The sequence below is a fragment of the Aethalodelphis obliquidens genome, unplaced genomic scaffold (assembly GCF_003676395.1).
Source record: "Aethalodelphis obliquidens isolate GAN/ISIS:26980383/991018 unplaced genomic scaffold, ASM367639v1 scaffold10, whole genome shotgun sequence".
Classification (NCBI taxonomy): domain Eukaryota; kingdom Metazoa; phylum Chordata; class Mammalia; order Artiodactyla; family Delphinidae; genus Aethalodelphis; species Aethalodelphis obliquidens.
In genome coordinates, this window is record NW_020837954.1 from 25,220,038 (window position 1) to 25,239,715 (window position 19,678).

The 19,678-nt window shown below is 38.1% G+C and overlaps 1 protein-coding gene across 2 annotated transcripts in view; it reads left to right on the forward strand.

Moving 5' to 3' along the window:
- ATL1 (atlastin GTPase 1) overlaps positions 1-19,678 on the forward strand; it is an 88,982-nt gene that overhangs the window by 29,263 nt on the left and 40,041 nt on the right. The window lies entirely within an intron of this gene.

The window sequence follows — 19,678 nt, forward strand, 5'->3', positions numbered from 1 at the left end:
TTAAAGAAGATGTTGGAGGGTAGGAGTTTATTAATTAATTAATTAATTTTTTTTTGCTGTGTTGGGTCTTCGTTTCTGTGCGAGGGCTTTCTCTAGTTGTGGCAAGCAGGGGCCACTCTTCATCGCGGTGCGCGGGTCTCTCACTATCACAGCCTCTCTTGTTGCAGAGCACAGGCTCCAGATGCACAGGCTCAGTGGTTGTGGCTCACAGGCCTAGTTGCTCTGCGGCATGTGGGATCCTCCCAGACCAGGGCTCGAACCCGTGTCCCCTGCATTAGCAGGCAGATTCTCAACCACTGCGCCACCAGGGAAGCCACTTGATTTGCATATATTTAAGATTCCTTGCATCCTTGGGATAAATCCTACTTGATCATGTATGATCCTTTTAATGTGCTGTTGGACTCTGTTTGCTAGTATTCCATTCAGGATTTTTGCATCTATGTTCACCAGTGATATTGGTCTATAATTTTCTTTTTTTGTGATATCTTTTTCTGGTTTTGGTATCATGGTGATAGTGGCTTCGTAGAATGAATTTGGGAGTGTTTGTCCATCTGCTATATTTTGGAAGAGTTTGAGAAGGATTGGTGTTAGCTCTCCTCTAAATGTTTGATAGAATTCGCCTGTGAAGCCATCTGGTCCTGGACTTTCGTTTGTTGGAAGATTTTTAATTATGGCAATTTCGTTACTTGTGATAGGTCTGTTTATATTTCCTAATTCTTCCTGGTTAAGTCTTGGAAAATTGTACCTTTCTAAGAATTTGTCCATTTCTTCGTGGTTGTCCATTTTATTGGCATAAAGTTGTGTGTAGTAGTCTCTTATAATCCTTTGTATTTCTGCAGTGTCGGTTGTGATTTCTCCTTTTTCATTTCTGATTTTATTGATTTGTGTCCTGTCTCATTTTTTGTCGATGAGCCTGACTAAAGGTTTATCAATTTTGTTTATCTTCTCAAAGAACCAACTTTTAGTTTTATTGATCTTTGCTATTTTCTTCGTTTCTATTTCATTTATTTCTGCTCTGATTTATGATTTCTTTCCTTCTACTGACTTTGGGTTTTCTTTTTTCTTCTTTCTCTAGTTGTTTTAAGTGTAGGGTTAGATTGTTTATTTGAGATTTTTCTTGTTTCTTGAGGTGAGATTGAATTGCTATAAACTTGCCCTCTTAGAACTCTTTTTGCTGCAATCTATAGGTTTTGGGTCATCGTGTTTTTGTTGTCATTTGTTTCTATGTATTTTTTTTACTTCTTCTTTGATTTCTCTGGTGATCTCTTGGTTATTTAGTAGTGCACTGTTTAGCCTCCATGTATTTGTGTTTTTTACAGTTTTTTTCCTGTAATTGATTTCCAGTCTCACAGTGTTGTGGTCAGGAAAGATGTTTGATACGATTTCAATTTTCTTAAATTTCCCGAGGTTGATTTGTGATCCAAGATGTGATCTACCTTGGAGAATGTTCTGTGTGCACTTGAGAAGAAAGTGTATTCTGCCACTTTTTGGTGGAATGTTCTATAAATATCAATTAAATCTATCTGGTCTATTGTGTCATTTAAAGCTGGTGTTTCCTTATTTATTTTCTGTATGGATGATCTGTCCATTAGTGTAAGTGGGGTGTTAAAGTCCCCTAGTATGATTGTGTTACTGTCGATTTCTCCTTTCATGGTTGTTAGCATTTGCCTTATGTATTGAAGAGCTCCTGTGTTGGGTGCATAAATATTTATAATTGTTATATCTTCTTCTTGGATTGATCCTTTGATTATTATGTAGTGTCCCTCCTTATCTCTTGTAACAGTCCTTATTTTAAAGTCTATTTCATCTGGTATGAGTATTGCTACTCCAGCTTTCTTTTGATTTCCATTTGCATGGAATATCTTTTTCCATCCTTTCACTTTCAGTCTGTATGTGTCCCTAGTCTGAAGTGGGTCTCTTGTAGATGGCATATATATGGGACTTGTTTTTGTATCCATTCAGCCAGTCTGTGTCTTTTGGTTGGGGCATTTAATCCATTTACATTCAAGGTTATTATCGATATGTACGTTCCTATTACCATTTTCTTAATTGTTTTGTGTTTGTTTTTGTGTGTCTTTTTCTTCTCTTGTGTTTCCTGCTTAGAGAAGTTTCTTTAGCATTTGTTGTGAAGCTGGTTTGGTGGTGCTGAATTCTCTTAGCTTTTGTTTGTCTGAAAAGCTTTTGACTTCTCCATCGAATCTGAATGAGATACTTGCTGGGTAGAATAATCTTGGTTATAGGTTTTTCTCTTTCATCACTTTAAGTATGTCCTGCCACTCCCTTCTGGCCTGCAGAGTTTCCACTGAAAAATCAGCTGATAACCTTATGGGGGTTCCTTTGTATGTTATTTTTTGTTTTGCCCCTCTGCTTTTAATATTCTTTCTTTGAATTTAATTTTTGTTAGTTTGATTAATATGTGTCTTGGTATGTTTTTCCTAGGGTTTATCCTGTATGGGACTCTTTGTGCTTCCCGGACTTGGGTGACCATTTCCTTTCCCATGTTAGGGAAGTTTTCCACTATAATCTCTTCAAATATTTTCTTGGACCCTTTCTTTTTCTCTTCTTCTTCTGGGACCCCTATAATTCGAATGTTGGTGCGTTTAGTGTTGTCCCAGAGATCTCTGAGATTGTTTTCAATTCTTTTCATTCTTTTTTCTTTATTTTGCTCCTTGGCAGTTATTTCCACCGTTTTGTCTTCCATCTCATGTATTCGTTCTTCTGCCTCTATTATTCTGTTATTGATTTCTTCTAGTGTATTTTTCATTTCAGTTATTATGTTGTTCAACTCTGGTTGTTTGTTTGTTTGTCCTTCTAGATCTTTGTTAAATATTTCTTGTATTTTCTCAATCCATGCTTCCATTCTATTTCTGAGATTCTGGATCATCTTTACTACCATTATTCTGAATTCTTTTTCAGGTAGATTGCCATTTCCTCTTCATTTATTTGGTCTTGTAGGTTTTTACCTTCATCCGTGATGTATTTTTTTGCCATCTCATTTTTTTAAAAAAAAAAAAAAAAAAACCAGTAGGATTCTGTTCCTGTTTTACTTGTTGTTTGGCCTGAGACTTCCCACACTGGAGTTTGTAGGCTATTGGGTAGAGCTGGGTCTCGGTGCTGAGATGAGGAACTCTGTGAGACCTCACTCTGATGAATATTCCCTGAGGTCTGAGGTTTTCTGTTAGTCCAGTCGTTCAGACTCTGAGCTCCCACCACAGGAGCTTCCGCCCGCAAGCCACGTTGGGTGGCAAAAAAGGCCCTGGGGGCTGTGGGAGGTGGAACTTAGGCTCAAGGAACAGAAGGGGCCCAGGCATGCCCCCCACCCCTCTTCTCAGAGGGCAGGGGACCTCACGTGGAGCCCAGCAGGCTTTCTGGGCTCAAGTGGGCAGGGCAAATGCCCTCCTCTCCTCTCCTGCTCCTCCAGTCTTGGGTCTGGGAGGGCCCCTCCCTCCTGCCTCTCCTGATCCCCCGGCCTCCTTCCTATGCCCCCAAGGACCCATGCAGCCTGGAGGGGTCTTGGAGGGCAGGGGATCGGCCTGGGAGCTCAGCAGGCTCCTGGGGCCCAAGTGAGCGGGACCATCGCCCTCCGCTCCTCTCCCACTCCCCCCAGAGGGCCTCTCCCGCCTGCCTCTCTTGATCCCCCCGGCCTCCTTCTTATGCCCAAGGACACACCAGACCTGGAGGGGACTTTGGAGGGCAGGGGTTCTGCCTGGGAGCTCAGCAGGCTCCTGGGGCCTGAGTGGGTGGGGCAGTCGCCCTCTGCAAAGAGCAGACGTTCTTAATTGAAGAAGTCCAGTTTATAATTTTTTCTTTTATCGGTGTTATGGTCTGGATATTTGAATCTCCCCAAAATTCATATGTCGAAATCCTGAAGCCCAATGTAATGGTATTAGGAAGTAGGACATTTGGGAGGTGATTAGGTAATGAGGGTGGAGCCTCATGAATAGGATTAATGCTCTTATGAAAGAGACTCCCACAGAGCTCCCTAGTCTCTGCCACCATGTGAGGATACAATGAGAAGTCTGCAACTTGGAATAAGCTCCTTTCCTGACCATGCTGGCACCCTAATCTCAAAACTTCCAGCCTCTAGAACTGTGAAAAATAAAGTTCTGTTGTTTACAAGCTACCCAGTCTGTGGTAGTTTGTTACAGCAGCCTGAAGAGACTAAAACAATGGGTCATGCTTTTGACATCATATGTAAGAAATCATTGCCTAATCCAAGGTCATAAATCTTTTCTTTTATGTTTTCTTCCAAAAATTGAATAGTTTTGGTTTTATCTTTAGCTTTATGATCCATTTTGAGTTAATATTTTATATGAGTGTGATATATTGAAATTTACTTTTTTGCAGTTAGATATCCAGTTGTTCTAGCACCATTTGTTGTGAAGACTATTCTTTCTCCATTGAGTTGCCTTAGCATCTTTGTCACAAATCAACTGAACATCCTAGAGAAATGAAAACATATGTCCACACAAAAACTTGTTCATTAAGTTTATAACAGCATTATTCATTTTAGCCAAAAAGTGGAAACAGCCTAAATGCCCATCAACTAATGAATGGATAAACAAAGTGTAGTATATCCAAACAATGTAATATTATTTGGCCACAAAAAATGAAGTACTGATACATACTACAACAGGGATAAACCTAGAAAACATTATGCTAAGTAAAAGAAAACAGTCACAAAAAATCACATATTGTATGATTCCATTTATATGAAATGTCCAGAATAGGCAAATCTTTGACAGACTAATGGTTGCCTAGGGCTGGAGGTGGGTAAGGGAGAATGGGGATGACTGCTAAAGGGTGTGGGTATTTTGGGGGGTGACCACAGTGTTATAAAATTAATCAGGGTGATGGTTTGCACAACTCTGAATATATTAAAAACCATCAAATGGATTTTTAAAATTATTTTATTTATTTATTTTTGGCTGCGTTGGGTCTTCGTTGCTGCGCGTGGGCTTTCTCTAGTTGCGGCAAGTGGGGACTACTCTTCGTTGCGGTGTGCGGGCTTCTCATTGCAGTGGCTTCTCGTTGCGGAGCACAGGCTCTAGGCACACAGCTTCAGTAGTTGTGGCACATAGGCTCAGTAGTTGTGGCTCGTGGGCTCTAGAGCACAAGCTCAGTAGTTGTGGTGCACAGGCTTAGTTGCGCCGTGGCATGTGGGATCTTCCCGGACCAGGGCCATCAAATGGATTTTTGACTTTAAGTGGGTGAATTATATGGTATGTGAATTATATCCCAATTAAACTGTTACAAAAAGTCAATTGACCAAGAACAAGTCAATTGACTATATATTTGTGAGTGTTTTTCTAAATTTCATTTTGTAATTATTTGCTGCAAGTATATAAGAATAGAATATAATAAAAAGTCAATTTTATATCTGGAAACTTTGCTAAATTTATTAATAATTATCTGTATATTCTTTTGGATTTTCTACATACATAATCATGTCATCTGTGTTAATGATATGTGATTTCTTGTTCTCCAATCCTTTATTTTTGGTTAATTATCTTCCCTATTGCACTGGCTAAGACTTCCAATATAATATTGATTAGAACTAGTGATCCATGTCAGATTTCCAATTTCAGGGAAAACTTTCAGTATTTCAAAAATAAGTGTAACCTGGGACTTCCATAGTGGTCCAGTGGTTAAGACTACACGCTTCCACTGAAGGGGGCACAGGTTCACTCCCTGGTGGTTGGGGAACTAACATCCCGCATACCATGCAGTGTGGCCCCCAAAACAACAATGAGATACCACTTCAAACTCACTAGGATGACTATATAAAAAATAAAATTTTTTTTAAAAAGTGTAATATTAGCTGTACTTGTCAATACCATTGATCAATTTAAGGAATTTTCCTTCTATTCCTAATTTGTTGAGAGTTTTTTTTTTAATTAGAAATAAATGTTGCACTTTCATACCTGCTTTTATGAATCTATTGAGATGATATGGTTTTCTCTTTCACTTAATGTAGCCAATTATATTGCTTGCCTTTTGAATGTTAAACTAACCTTGAATTCCTATAATAATAAATACTGTGTAGTTGTGATGTATTATATTTTTTATTGTCTCTGGAGTTGAATTGCTATTTTTTTTTTAATTTTTGTGTTTATCTTCATGAGACAGTGGCTTATAATATTCTTTTTTTTTTAATGTTCTTATCACTTTTTGGTATGATAGTTATTCTGAAATCACAAAACAAGTTGAGAATGGTCCCTCATTTTCTGTTCTCTGGTAGAGTTTGTGTAAGATGCCTATTTTTTTCTCTAAATATTTGGAAGAATTCACCATGCAAGCCAGATGAGCCTGGAGTTTTATTTTTTGTTTTGTTTTTGCATGAAGATTTTAAAGTATGAATTTAACTTATTTTCCAGATGTAAGATTATTCATATTTTCTATTTATTCTTGTGTGATTTTTAAAATAAATGTTTTTCTTTGAATTTGTCCATTTCATTAAAGTTAACAAATTTGTTAGCATAAAATTATTCATAATATTCTCACATTATCTTTTGAATATCTGTAGGATCTGTAGTGATATCCCTTTTTCATATCTGATATTGATAATTTATGGGTTTTTTCTCTTTTATTTCTTTGCTTAGTTTTAGATTACTAAATTAATCATGTTAATCTGTATTTCTAGTTTATTGATTTCTGACATTATCTTTATTTCCTACCTTTTCTTTGCATTTAGTCTACCATTCTTTTTCTCACTTCTTGAGATGGATATCAGATTAGGATTTTTCAAACATCTTTTCTACTAAATGCATTCCAAGGTGTTAATTTCCTCTAAGCAAGTTTCCAACATGTCATATTTCTCTATTTCTATATAAGATACTATACTCCAACATATTGATTCTAATATTTATATGGAAAGAATCAAAATAGCTACAACCAATAATAATTTTAAAATATGAGGGGCTTGCCTACTATATATAGTGACTTTCCTTGAAGCTATTTTGATTAAGATAGTGTAATATTGCTGCTGTAGATAGACAGATTGATGAATGGATCAGAACATTCATTGGATCATTTAGTTTACAACATTTTCTAATTTGTTATGATTCCTTCTTTTATTCATAAGTTATTTAGAAATTTACTGCTAAATTTCCAAACATTCAGGAATTTTCTAAATATCTTCTTGTTATTGATTTCTAGTTTAATTTGTCTATTGTCAGAGAACATATTTTGTATTATTTTAATACTCTGAAGTTTGCTGAGATCTGATTTATGAACTGGTACCTGGTCTATTTGGTAAATGTCCCATATGAACTTAAAAAGAATGCATGGTTCTATAATTATTAGATGTCAGATTGGTCAGATTGACTAATGATACTGTTCAAATCTATATCTTTACTGACATATTGTCTGAAATTTTAGAGGATGGAGAAAAGTTCCTAGAAAGATATAATGTACCAAAAGCTTCTCAAGAAGAAATACAAAACTTTATTACTACTAATATAATTATAGCATCATAAGTATTAATAAAATTGAGGTAGCAGTTAAAAATTATCTCACAAAGAAAATATCAGACCCAGATGGTTTTACAGGCAAGTTCTGTCAAAATTTCAAAAAACGATTTAATGTTTTACTATAAACTCTTTCTGAAGATAGAAAAGGAAGAACTTGCGAATTTATTTTATAAAGCTAATGTAACTTTGATAATAAAACCAGCCAAAGACAAAATGAGAAAGGAAAGTCATAGACTCAACTCATTTATGAATATAGCGTGCAAGGCCTAAACAAATCTTAGCAAACTGCATCCAATAGTGTGTAATTAAGCTACTGCACCTTGAAAATATTAGGTTCATACAAAAGTGAAAAGATATATCACTCACTACATTAACAGGCTAGAGATGAAAAACCATATGATCATCTCAATAGATACAGAAAAGACATTTGATAAAATTTATTTTCTATTTATGATTTTTAAAAATCAATAGTAAACTAGAAGTAGAACTCCCTTAACCTGATAAGATAAAATGCATCTATCAATGAAACTAACAAATACAACCTCAAATATTGCACTTGCATTAAAATCAGGAAGTTGTGCCCACTACTACCTCTTTTATTCAACATTGTATTGAACGTCCAATAATACAAGAAAAAGAAAAGAAATACATAAGAATTAAAAAGGGGGAAATAAAACTCATTATTTGTAAAAATTATTTCTATTTCTACATTAAAGAAACCAAAAGTATCTACACAAAATTTATAGGAAATAATAGTTTAGCAGAAGTTGCAACATGAGACTAATGTATTAAAGTCAGTTACATTTCGTTACTCAAGCAACAACTATAAAACGTAATTCAAAAAGCAACAATGGGGGCTTCCCTGGTGGTGCAGTGGTTAAGAATCCACCTGCCAATGCAGGGGACACAGGTTTGTGCCCTGGTCCAGGAAGATCCCACATGCTGTGGAGCAACTAAGCCCATGTGCCACAACTACTGAGCCTGTGCTCTAGAGTCTGCCAGCCACAACTACTGAAGCCCGCACGCCTAGAGCCCATGCTCTACAACAACAGAAGCCACCGCAACAGAGTAGCTCCCGCTCGCTGCAACTAGAGAAAGCTCACGCAGCAATGAAGACCCAATGCAGCCAATAAATAAATAAATAATTCTTTTTTTTAAAAAAAGCAACAATGAAACCAGTTATAGTTAGCAACAAAAACTAATGTTTCTGGCCATCAATGTAACAAATCCCTTCTCCCCCACCACTCCAAATTATAAAAATTTTATTCAAGGGGATAAAAGACCAAATATAAATGGAGAGATATCTCATGTTTGTGGATTTGAAGATAATACCATAACAGTATTGATTCCTTCCAAATTGATCTATAAATTTAATGTAACTTCAGAAAATTTAACTAACATATTGATTCTAATATTTATATGGAAGGGTCAAAATAGCCAAAACCAATAATAATTAGAAGAATAAGAGGGGCTGGACCTACTATATATAATGAATTTTTATAAAGCTATTGATTAAGATGGTGTACTGTTGGTGCTGGTATAGACAAATTCGTGAATGGATCAGAATTGAGAGGTCAGAGAGACCTTCAAGATGGCAGAGGAGTAAGATGTGGAGATCTTCTTCCTCCCCACAAATACACCACAAATACATCTACACGTGGAACAACTACAGAACACCTACTGAACGCTGGCGGAAGACCTCAGACCTTCTTCCCAAAAGGCAAGAAACTCCCCACATACGTGGGTAGGTCAAAAGAAAAAACAGAGACAAAAGAATAGGGACAGGACCTGCACCTCTGGGAGGGAGCTGTGAAAGAGGAAAAGTTTCCACACACTAGGAAACCCCTTCACTGGCAGAGACGGGGGGGAAGCTTCAGAGCCACGGAGGAGAGCACAGCAACAGGGGTGCAGAGGGCAAAGCAGAGAGACTCCTGCACAGAGGATCAGTGCCGACCAGCACTCACCAGCCTGAGAGCCTTGTCTGCTCACCCGCTGGGGCAGGTGGGGGCTGGGAGCTGAGGCTCGGGCTTCGGAGGTCAGATCCCAGGGAGAGGACTGGTGCTGGCTGCGTGAACACAGCCTGAAGGGGGCTAGTGTGCCACAGCTAGCCACGAGGGAGTCCGGGAAAAAGTCTGGACCTGCCTAAGAGGCAAGAGACCATTGCTGCGGGGTGTGTGAGGAGAGGGGATTCAGAGCACCGCCTAAATGAGCTCCAGAGATGGGAGCGAACTGCAGCTATCAGCACAGACACCAGAGACAGGCATGAAACGCTAAGGCTGCTGCTGCAGCCACGAAGAAGCCTGTGTGCAAGCACAGGTCACTATCCACGCCTCCCCTCCCAGGAGCCTGTGCAGCCTGCCACTGCCAGAGTCCCATGATCCAGGGACAACTTCCCGGGGAGAACGCACAGCGCGCCTTGGGCTGGTGCAACATCACGCTGGCCTCTGCCACAGCAGGCTCGCCCCGCATTGCTTACCCCTCCCTCCACCCGGCCTGAGTGAGCCAGAGCCCCTGAATCAGCTGCTCCTTTAACCCCATCCTGTCTGGGCAGGGAACAGACGCCCTCACGTGACCTACACACAGAGGCGGGGCCAAATCCAAAGCTGAACCCCAGGAGCTGTGTGAACAAAGACGAGAAAGGGAAATCTCTCCCAGCAGCCTCAGGAGCAGCGGATTAAATCTCCACAAACAACTTGATGTACCCTGCATCTGTGGAATACCTGAATAGACAACAAATCATCCGAAAATTGAGGCGGTGGACTTTGGGAGCAACTGTAGACTTGGGGTTTGCTTTCTGCATCTAATTTGTTTCTGGTTTTATGTTTATCTTAGTTTAGTAATTAGAGTTTATTATCATTGCTAGATTTCTTTATTGATTTGGTTGCTCTCTTTTTTAAAATATATATATATATTTTTTTCCTTTTTCTCTTTTTGTGAGTGTGTATGTGTATGCTTCTTTATGTGATTTTGTCTGTATAGCTTTGCTTTTAACATTTGTCCTAGGGTTCTGTCTGTTTTTTGGGGGGGTTTTTTTAGTATACTTTTTAGCACCTGTTATCATTAGTGGATTTGTTTTTTGGCTTGGTTGCTCTCTTCTTTCCTTTTTTTATGACTTTTTAATTTTTAATAATTTTTTATTTTAATAACTGATTTTATTTTATTTTACTTTACTTTCTTTCTTTCTTCTTTTCTCCCTTTTTTCTGAGCCCTGTGGCTGACAGGGTCTTCGTGCTTGGGCCGGGTGTCAGGCCTGTACCTCTGAGGTGGGAGAGCTGAGTTCAGGACATCGGTCCACCAGAGACCTCCTGGCTCCATGGAGTATCAAATGGTGAAAGCTCTCCCAGAGATCTCCATCTCAATGCTAAGACCCAGCTCCAATCAATGACCAGCAAGCTACAGTGCTGGGCACCCTATGCCAAACAATTAGCAAGAGAGAAACACAATTCCACCCATTAGCAGAGAGGCTGCCTAAAATCATAATAAGGTCACATACACCCCAAAACAAACCACTGGATGCAGTCCTGCCCACCAGAAAGACAAGATCCAGCCTCATCCACCAAAACATAGACAGAGGCCTACACAACCCACTGAACCAACCTTAGCCACTGGGGGCAGACACCAAAAACAACGGGAATATGAACCTGCAGCCTGCAAAAAGGAGACCCCAAACAGAGTAAGTTAAGCAAAATGAGAAGACAGAGAAACATGGAGCAGATGAAAGAGCAGGGTAAAAACCCACCAGATCAAACAAATGAAGAGGAAATAGGCAGCCTACCTGAAAAAGAATTCAGAGTAATGATAGTAAAGATGATCCAAAATCTTGGAACTAGAATGGAGAAAACACAAGAAACATTTTACAATGACCTAGAAGAACTAAAGAGCAAACCAACAATGATGAACAACACAATAAATGAAATTAAAAATTCTCTAGAAGGAATCAATAGGAGAATAACTGAGGCAGAAGAACAGATAAGTGACCTGGAAGATAGAATAGTGGCAATAACTACCACAGAGAAGAATAAAGAAAAAAGAATCAAAAGAATTGAGGACAGTCTCAGAGACCACTGGGACAACATTAAATGAACCAACATTCGAATTATAGGGGTCCCAGAAGAAGAAGAGAAAAAGAAAGGGACTGAGAAAATATTTGAAAAAATTATAGTTGAAAACTTTCCTAATATGGGAAAGGAAATAATCAAGTCCAAGAAGAGCGGAGAGTCCCATACAGGGTAAATCCAAGGAGAAACACGCCAAGACACATATTAATCAAACTATCAAAAATTAAATACAGAGAAAAAATATTAAAAGCAGCAAGGGAAAAACAAATAAAATACAAGGGAATCTCCGTATGGTTAACAGCTGATCTTTCAGCAGAAACTCTGCAAGCCAGAAGGGAGTGGCAGGACATATTTAAAGTGATGAAAGGGGAAAGTCTACAACCAAGATTACCCTACCCAGCAAGGATCTCATTCAGATTCAACAGAGAAATTAAAACCTTTACAGGCAAGCAAAAGCTAAGAGAATTCAGCACCACCAAACCAGCTTTATAACAAATGCTAAAGAAACTTCTCTAGGCAGGAAACACAAGAGAAGGAAAAGACCTACAATAACAAACCCAAAACAATTAAGAAAATGGTAATAGGAACGTACATATTGATAACTACCTTAAATGTAAATGGATTAAATGCTCCAACCAAAAGACATAGACTGGCTGAATGGATAAAAAAACAAGACCCATATATATGCTGTCTACAAGAGACCCACTTCAGACCTAGGGACACATACAGTCTGAAAGTGAAGGGATGGAAAAAGATACTCCATGCAAATGGAAATCAAAAGAAAGCTGGAGTAGCAATTCTCATATTCAGACAAAATAGACTTTAAAATAAAGACTATTACAAGAGACAAAGAAGGACACTACATAATGATCAAGGGATCAATCCAAGAAGAAGATATAACAATTGTAAATATTTATGCACCCAATATAGGAGTACCTCAGTACATAAGGCAAATGCTAACAGCCATAAAAGGGGAAATAGACAGTAACACAATCATAGTAGGGGACTCTAACACCCCACTTTCACTAGTGCACAGATCATCCAAAATGAAAATAAGTAAGGAAACACAAGCTTTAAATGATACATTAAACAAGATGGACTTAACTGATATTTATAGGAAAATCCAAAAACAACAGAATGCACTTTCTTCTCAAGTGCTCATGGAACATTCTCCAGGATAGATCATATCTTGGGTCACAAATTAAGCCTTGGTAAATTTAAGAAAATTGAAATCATATCAAGTATCTTGTATGACCACAGCACTATGAGACTAGATGTCAGTTACAGGAAATAATCTGTAAAAAATACAAACACATGGAGGCTAAACAATACACTACTGATTAACCAAGAGATCATTGAAGAAATCAAAGAGGAAATCAAAAAATACCAAGAAACAAATAACAGTGAAAACACGATGACCCAAACATATGGGACGCAGCAAAAGAATTTCTAAGAGGGAAGTTTATAACACGACAATCCTACCTCAACAAACAAGAAATACCTGAAATAAACAAACTAACCTTACACCTAAAGCAATTAGAGAAAGAACGAAAAACTCCCAAAGTTAACAAAAGGTAAGAAATCATAAGATTAGAGCAGAAATAAATGAAAAAGAAATGAAGGAAATTATAGCAAAGATCAATTAAACTAAAAGCTGGTTCTTTGAGAAGATAAGCAAAATTGATTAACCATTAGCCAGACTCATCAAGAAAAAAAGGGAGAAGACTCAAATGAATAGAATTAGAAATGAAAAAGAAGTAACATCTGACACTGCAGAAATACAAAGGATCATGAGAGATTACTGCAAGTAACTATATGCCAATAAAATGGACAAAGTGGAAGAAATGGACAAATTCTTAGAAAAGTACAACCTTCTGAGACTGAACCAGGAAGAAATAGAAAATATAAACAGACCAGTCACAAGCACTGAAATTGAAACTGTGATTAAAAATCTTCCAACAGGGCTTCCCTGGTGGCGCAGTGGTTGAGAGCCCGCCTGCTGATGCAGGGGACATGGGTTCATGCCCCAGTCCAGGAAGATCCCACATGCTGCAGAGCGGCTGGGCCCGTGAGCCATGGCCACTGAGCCTGCACATCCGGAGCCTGTGCTCCGCAATGGGAGAGGCCACAGCAGTGAGACGCCCACGTACCGCAAAAAAAAAAAAAAAATTAATGCACAGAAATCTCTTGCATTCCTATACACTAATGATGAAAAAACTGAAAGAGAAATTAAGGAAACACTCCCATTTACCATTGCAACAAAAAGAATAAAATACCTAGGAATAAACCTACTTAAGGAGACAAAGGACCTATATGCAGAAAACTGTAAGACACTGATGAAAGAAATTAAAGATGATACAAACAGATGGAGGTATATCCCATGTGCTTGGATTGGAAGAATCAACATTGTGAAAATGACTATACTACCCAAAGCAATCTACAGATTCATTGCAATCCCTTTCAAACTACCAATGTCATTTTTCACAGAACTAGAACAAAAAATTTCACAATTTGTATGGAAACACAAAACACCCCGAATAGCCAAAGCAATCTTGAGAAAGAAAAACAGAGCTGGAGTAATCTGGCACCTGGACTTCCGATTATATTACAAAGCTACAGTAATCAAGACAGTATGGTACTGGCACAAAAACAGAAAGATCAATGGAACAGGATAAAAAGCCCAGAGATAAACCCACGCACATAGGGTTACCTTATATTTGATAAAGGAGGCAAGAATATACAATGGAGAGGACAGCCTCTTCAATAAATGGGGCTGGAAAACTGGACAGCTACATGTAAAAGAATGAAATTAGAACACTCCCTAACACCGTAAACAAAAATAAACTGAAAATGGATTAAAGACCTAAGTGTAAGGCCAGACACTATCAAACTCTTAGAGGAAAACCTAGGCAGAACATTCTATGACATAAATCACAGCAGGATCCTTTTTGACCTACCTCCTAGAGAAATGGAAATAAAAACAAAAATAAACAAATGGGACCTAATGAAACTTCAAAGCTTTTGCACAGCAAAGGAAACCATAAACAAGACCAAAAGACAACCCTCAGAGTGGGAGAAAATGTTTGCAAATGAAGCAACTGACAAAGGATTAATCTCCAAAATTTACAAGCAGCTCATGCAGCTCAATATCAAAAAAACAAATAACCCAATACAAAAATGGGCAGAAGAGCTAAATAGACATTTCTCCAAAGAAGATATACAGATTGCCAACAAACATGTGAAAGGATGCTCAATATCACTTATTATTAGAGAAATGCAAATCAAAACTACAATGAGGTATCACCTCACACCAGTCAGAATGGCCACCATCAAAGAATCTACAATCAATAAATGCTGGAGAGGGTGTGGAGAAAAGGGAACCCTCCTACACTGTTGGTGGCAATGTAAATTGATACAGCCACTATGGAGAACAGTGTGGAGGTTCCTTAAAAAAAGTAAAAATAGAAGTACCATTTGACCCTGTAATCCCACTACTGGGCGTATACCCTGAGAAAACCATAATTCAAAAAGAGTCATGTACCACATTGTTCATTGCAGCTCAATTTACAATAGCCAGGACATGGAAGCAACTTAAGTGTCCATGGACACATGAGTGGATAAAGAAGATATGGCACATATATACAATGGAATATTACTCACCCATAAAAAGAAACGAAATTGAGTTATTTGTAGTGAGGTGGATGGACCTAGAGTCTGTCATACAGAGTGAAGTAATTCAGAAAGAGAAAAACAAATACCATATGGTAACACATAAATATGGAATCTAAAAAACAAATGCTTCTGAAGAACCTATGGGCAGGATAGGAATAAAGACACAGACATAGAGAATGGACTTGAGTCCACGGGGAGGGGGAAGGGTATGCTGGGACGAAGTGAGAGAGTGGCATGGACATATATACACTACCAAATGTAAAATAGATAGCTAGTGGGAAGCAGTGGCATAGCACAGGGAGATCAGCTTGGTGCTTTGTGACCACTTAGAGGGGTAGAATAGGGAGGGTGGGAGGGAGACGCAAGAGGGAGGAGATATGGGTATATATGTATATGTATAGGTGATTCACTTTGTTATATAGCAGTAACTAACACACCATTGTAAAGCTGTTATACTCCAATAAAGATGTTTAAAAAAATATGTTAAAAAAAAAGAAAAAAAAATTGCGAGGTCAGAAACAAAGTCTCTCTTTCTCTGTCTCCCTGTCTCTTTCTGGGTCCGTGTGTGTGTGTGTGTGTGTGTGTGTGTGTGTGTATGTGTGTGTGTGTAACTCTTAACTATGACATGGCAGACCACTAGACTCTTTGTTAAATAGAAATCTGAAAATTTTGTTACTCGTATTGAAAAAATCAAGTTGGAATTCTATCTCACCTCTCATACAGTTAGCAGCTCCTGGTTGATTAAGAACTTAAGTATCAAAAGCAAAACTTAAAAACTAGAACAATATATATGAATGTCTTTTATGATTTTGTAAGGAATAATTTCTTAAACATGACATACAAAGTGCTAATGATAAAATAATAAAATCTATTATGTCAAAATTAATAATTGCTGTTCATCAGTAACAGCTTAAGGAAAGTGAAACGACAAGCAGAGGATTTTTGCTATACACATAACTAACAAAGGTCTAGCATTCAAAATATATAAAGAACCACTATAAATCATTAAGAAAAAGACAATCTAATAGAAAAAAATGAACAAAAGGCATGTCCTCACTTCATTAGCATTTAGAGAAATGTACGTCAGGACTACAGTGAGAGACCACTTACTTATTTTTATTATTTTTTTTTGCGGTACGCGGGCCTCTCACTGTTGCAGCCTCTCCTGTTGCGGAGCACAGGCTCCGGACGCGCAGGCTCAGCGGACATGGCTCACGGGCCCAGTTGCTCCACGGCATGTGGGATCTTCCCGGACTGGGGCACGAACCCATGTCGCCTGCATCGGCAGGCGGACTCTCATCCACTGTGCCACCAGGGAAGCCCCACTTACTTATTTTATACCTATCCAATGGACAAAACTTTAAAAGTCAGGCAAAACCGAGTGTTGGAAAGAATGTGAATCAATAGACTGTCTAATAAACTGCTGGGAGTGGGTGCGGAGTGAGAATTTGCTACAGCCACTTAGAAAAAATTTCTGAACACGTTGTGAAGTTGAATATTTGAAAAAAATTACAACCGAGAAATTCCATTCAGAGTACCTCTTGCATATATGTAGTTAGCTACAAGCAATCTTAGAGAATTATTTCAGTCTGTGGAAAGTTGTGATCTAGTTTTCAACTCTGAAGATGTTTTTCTATCCAAAATATTATGTCTAGCCAGCCTTCCTGACTCACATCAGTTGTATATGCAGGTTAAAACTACACCATAGGTAAGGAGGTTCATCAAAGAATGTGTGTTGTTGCCCTCAGAAAGGACCTTTTACTGAGGCTGAAATTAGATGGGTAAGTAATGCTGGAATAAAATATGAATAGGTAATAAATAATAGCAATATTAGGTGGTCACCATCATTAGGCACGTAATATTTATCAAGCTCTTTGGTCTTCATTTAATAAATATTACTTCATTTAATCATCACAAAGCCTCGGATGTAGGTACCATTCTTTTATTTATTTATTTATGGCTGCATTGGGTCTTCGTTGCTGTGCGCAGGCTTTCTCTAGTTGCGGTGAGCGGGAGCTACTCTTCGTTGCAGTGCACGGGCTTCTCATTGCAGTGGCTTCTCTTGTTGCGAAGCATGAGCTCTAGGTGCGCGGGCTTCAGTAGGTGTGGCTCACAGGCTTCAGAGCACAGGCTCAGCAGTTGTGGCACAGAGGCTTAGTAGCTCTACAGCATGTGAGATCTTCCTGGACCAGGGGGTCGAACCCGTGTCCCCTGCATTGGCAGGCAGATTCTCAACCACTGCACCACCAGGGAAGTCCCGTAGGTACCATTCTTAATCTCATTTTTCATATGGAAGATGGTGAGTCATTAGGAGGTGAAATAACTTACACAACTTCTTATATGTGTAAGTTGTGAAGCTAGGATTTAAACAAAGACTCTGACTCCAGCATCTGTGATATGGCAATATAGAAGCTATTGTCTGTTAGATGTAAAATCAATTTTTCTTAACTTTGCAGAGAGAACAACTGTGATTCATGGCTAACGCAGTGGTTTTGTTGTCTGCAGATGCTTCATACTGTTGCTCAGAAAGTAATGGTGTATGTCTATCTCCACTAATGAAAAACTAAAATTATGTGTTAGATTTGTAGTATTTCAATGGCATTACCTTATAGATGAACAGCAATATATGTAGTTATCAATGTGATATATGTGTATACATACATCAATATGATCTGAAAACTCATTTAAAATTATGCTGAGAAATATAACTGCCTTGTTTTTCTCTAGTTATGAGACTTCTTATCAGACAGACATAATGAAGAATGTCTATTTAAATATGTTTTCAAAAATTTGGATGAAAGGTTATTTAAGAGCCCAGTTTATTTCAAAATTAATATTATTAAGGGTTGATTTGAGGCTAGGTCATATATCTGATCTGAGGAATTAATTGATGTATGTTTTGACTTTCTGTTCTTTTGATAGAAAGCAAATGAGCCCATTTATGTGTTGTCCAAACGTTATTTGATTTCCACTAAAGAGGCAGAATATTATAGTGGAAAGTTCTGAGATTAAAGTTTAATTACCTGGGATCTAAACCGAAATTGACAGTTACTATGTGAACTCTAGTGGGTGTGATCTTGGGAAAGTTACTTAATCCAGTTAGTTCTTCCTCATGTGTCAAAAATACAGATAATAATAAATACCTTGCTGCGATATTGAAAGCAATAAATAAATAACACAAGAAGGCATCCATGGTAGGTTGCCTGATATAGAAATTGCATTTATTTCCCTTGGGCAAAGTCAGTTACATATTTGGCTTTAGTTTTGTAAATCTATAATAATGCTAATAGCATATACCAATACATATACCAGCCAGTGTTCTAAGTGTGTTACATGCATATATTAATTCACAGCAACTTTATGAGGTAGACACAAAGCGGTTAAACAACTTATCTAAGGTTACTCAGCTAAGAAATGGGGAAGTCTTGATTGGAATCTCAGCAGTCTGGTTCCAGAGCCTGTGTTTTTAACCACTACACTATACTGCCTTTCTAGAGGAAGGGGTTGTAGGGTGTATCAGTTATTTATTGCCTGTTATGTTGCATAATAAATAGTCACAAAACCTCAGGGGCATAGAAAAATAGTATTTATTGGTCACATGTTGAAATGGTTGTTAGACAAATCTGTTGATCCTGACTGGGCTCCCTCATGTGGCTGGGGGTTGGCTTGCTGTGGGCCTTGGCTGGACCTGGGCAGTTTGCCTCTGCTCCAAGTGTCTCTCATCCTGCAGCAGACTAGTCTGGGAATACTCTCATGATGAATGGCAGAGACAAAAGAGCAAAATGGAAACACACAAGTGCTTTTTCAAGTCTCTGCTGTGTTATGTCTGCTAAAACAAATTACATGGCTGACCCCGGAGTCAAAGTGGGAGGACATTACAAAGTTACATTAAGAAGGCTATGGATATAAGAATGTGTCACTTGACACATTGAAGTTGTTTTGTAATATACTGCAAATGCCAAGGTCTAGCGTTCTAAAATTCTTGTATATTAGGGATGATTTCTAAAAGAGGACCTCTGTCAAAAACAGTATTTCTGACAATTAAATAGAAAACTCTGAAAACACACACATGTGAACACACACATACATGCACACACAAACACATATAAATTTATAGAAAATAGGCAGAAACTTCTGGGAATACTTAGTTCAGTTTATAATCCCAAGGTAGTGGTGGTGATGATGATAATAGCTAACCTTTATGAGCTTGCTGTGTGCCAAGCACTGTTCTCAACACTTTACATATAGTACCTCCCTTAATCTTTTCAACAACCCTATTAAATAGGTACTATTAATAGTTTCTGTTTTACAGTTGGAGGAACTGAGAGATTTAGTAATTTCCCAGAGTCACAAACCTTTTTTATAAGCTCTCCACACAAAGTAACTTTCGAAAAGCTTCTTATTTTTTTTTTATTGAATTATATCCAGACCTCTTTTCCATAGATTTGAAGGTCTTCTGTAATCTGGCCCTACCCA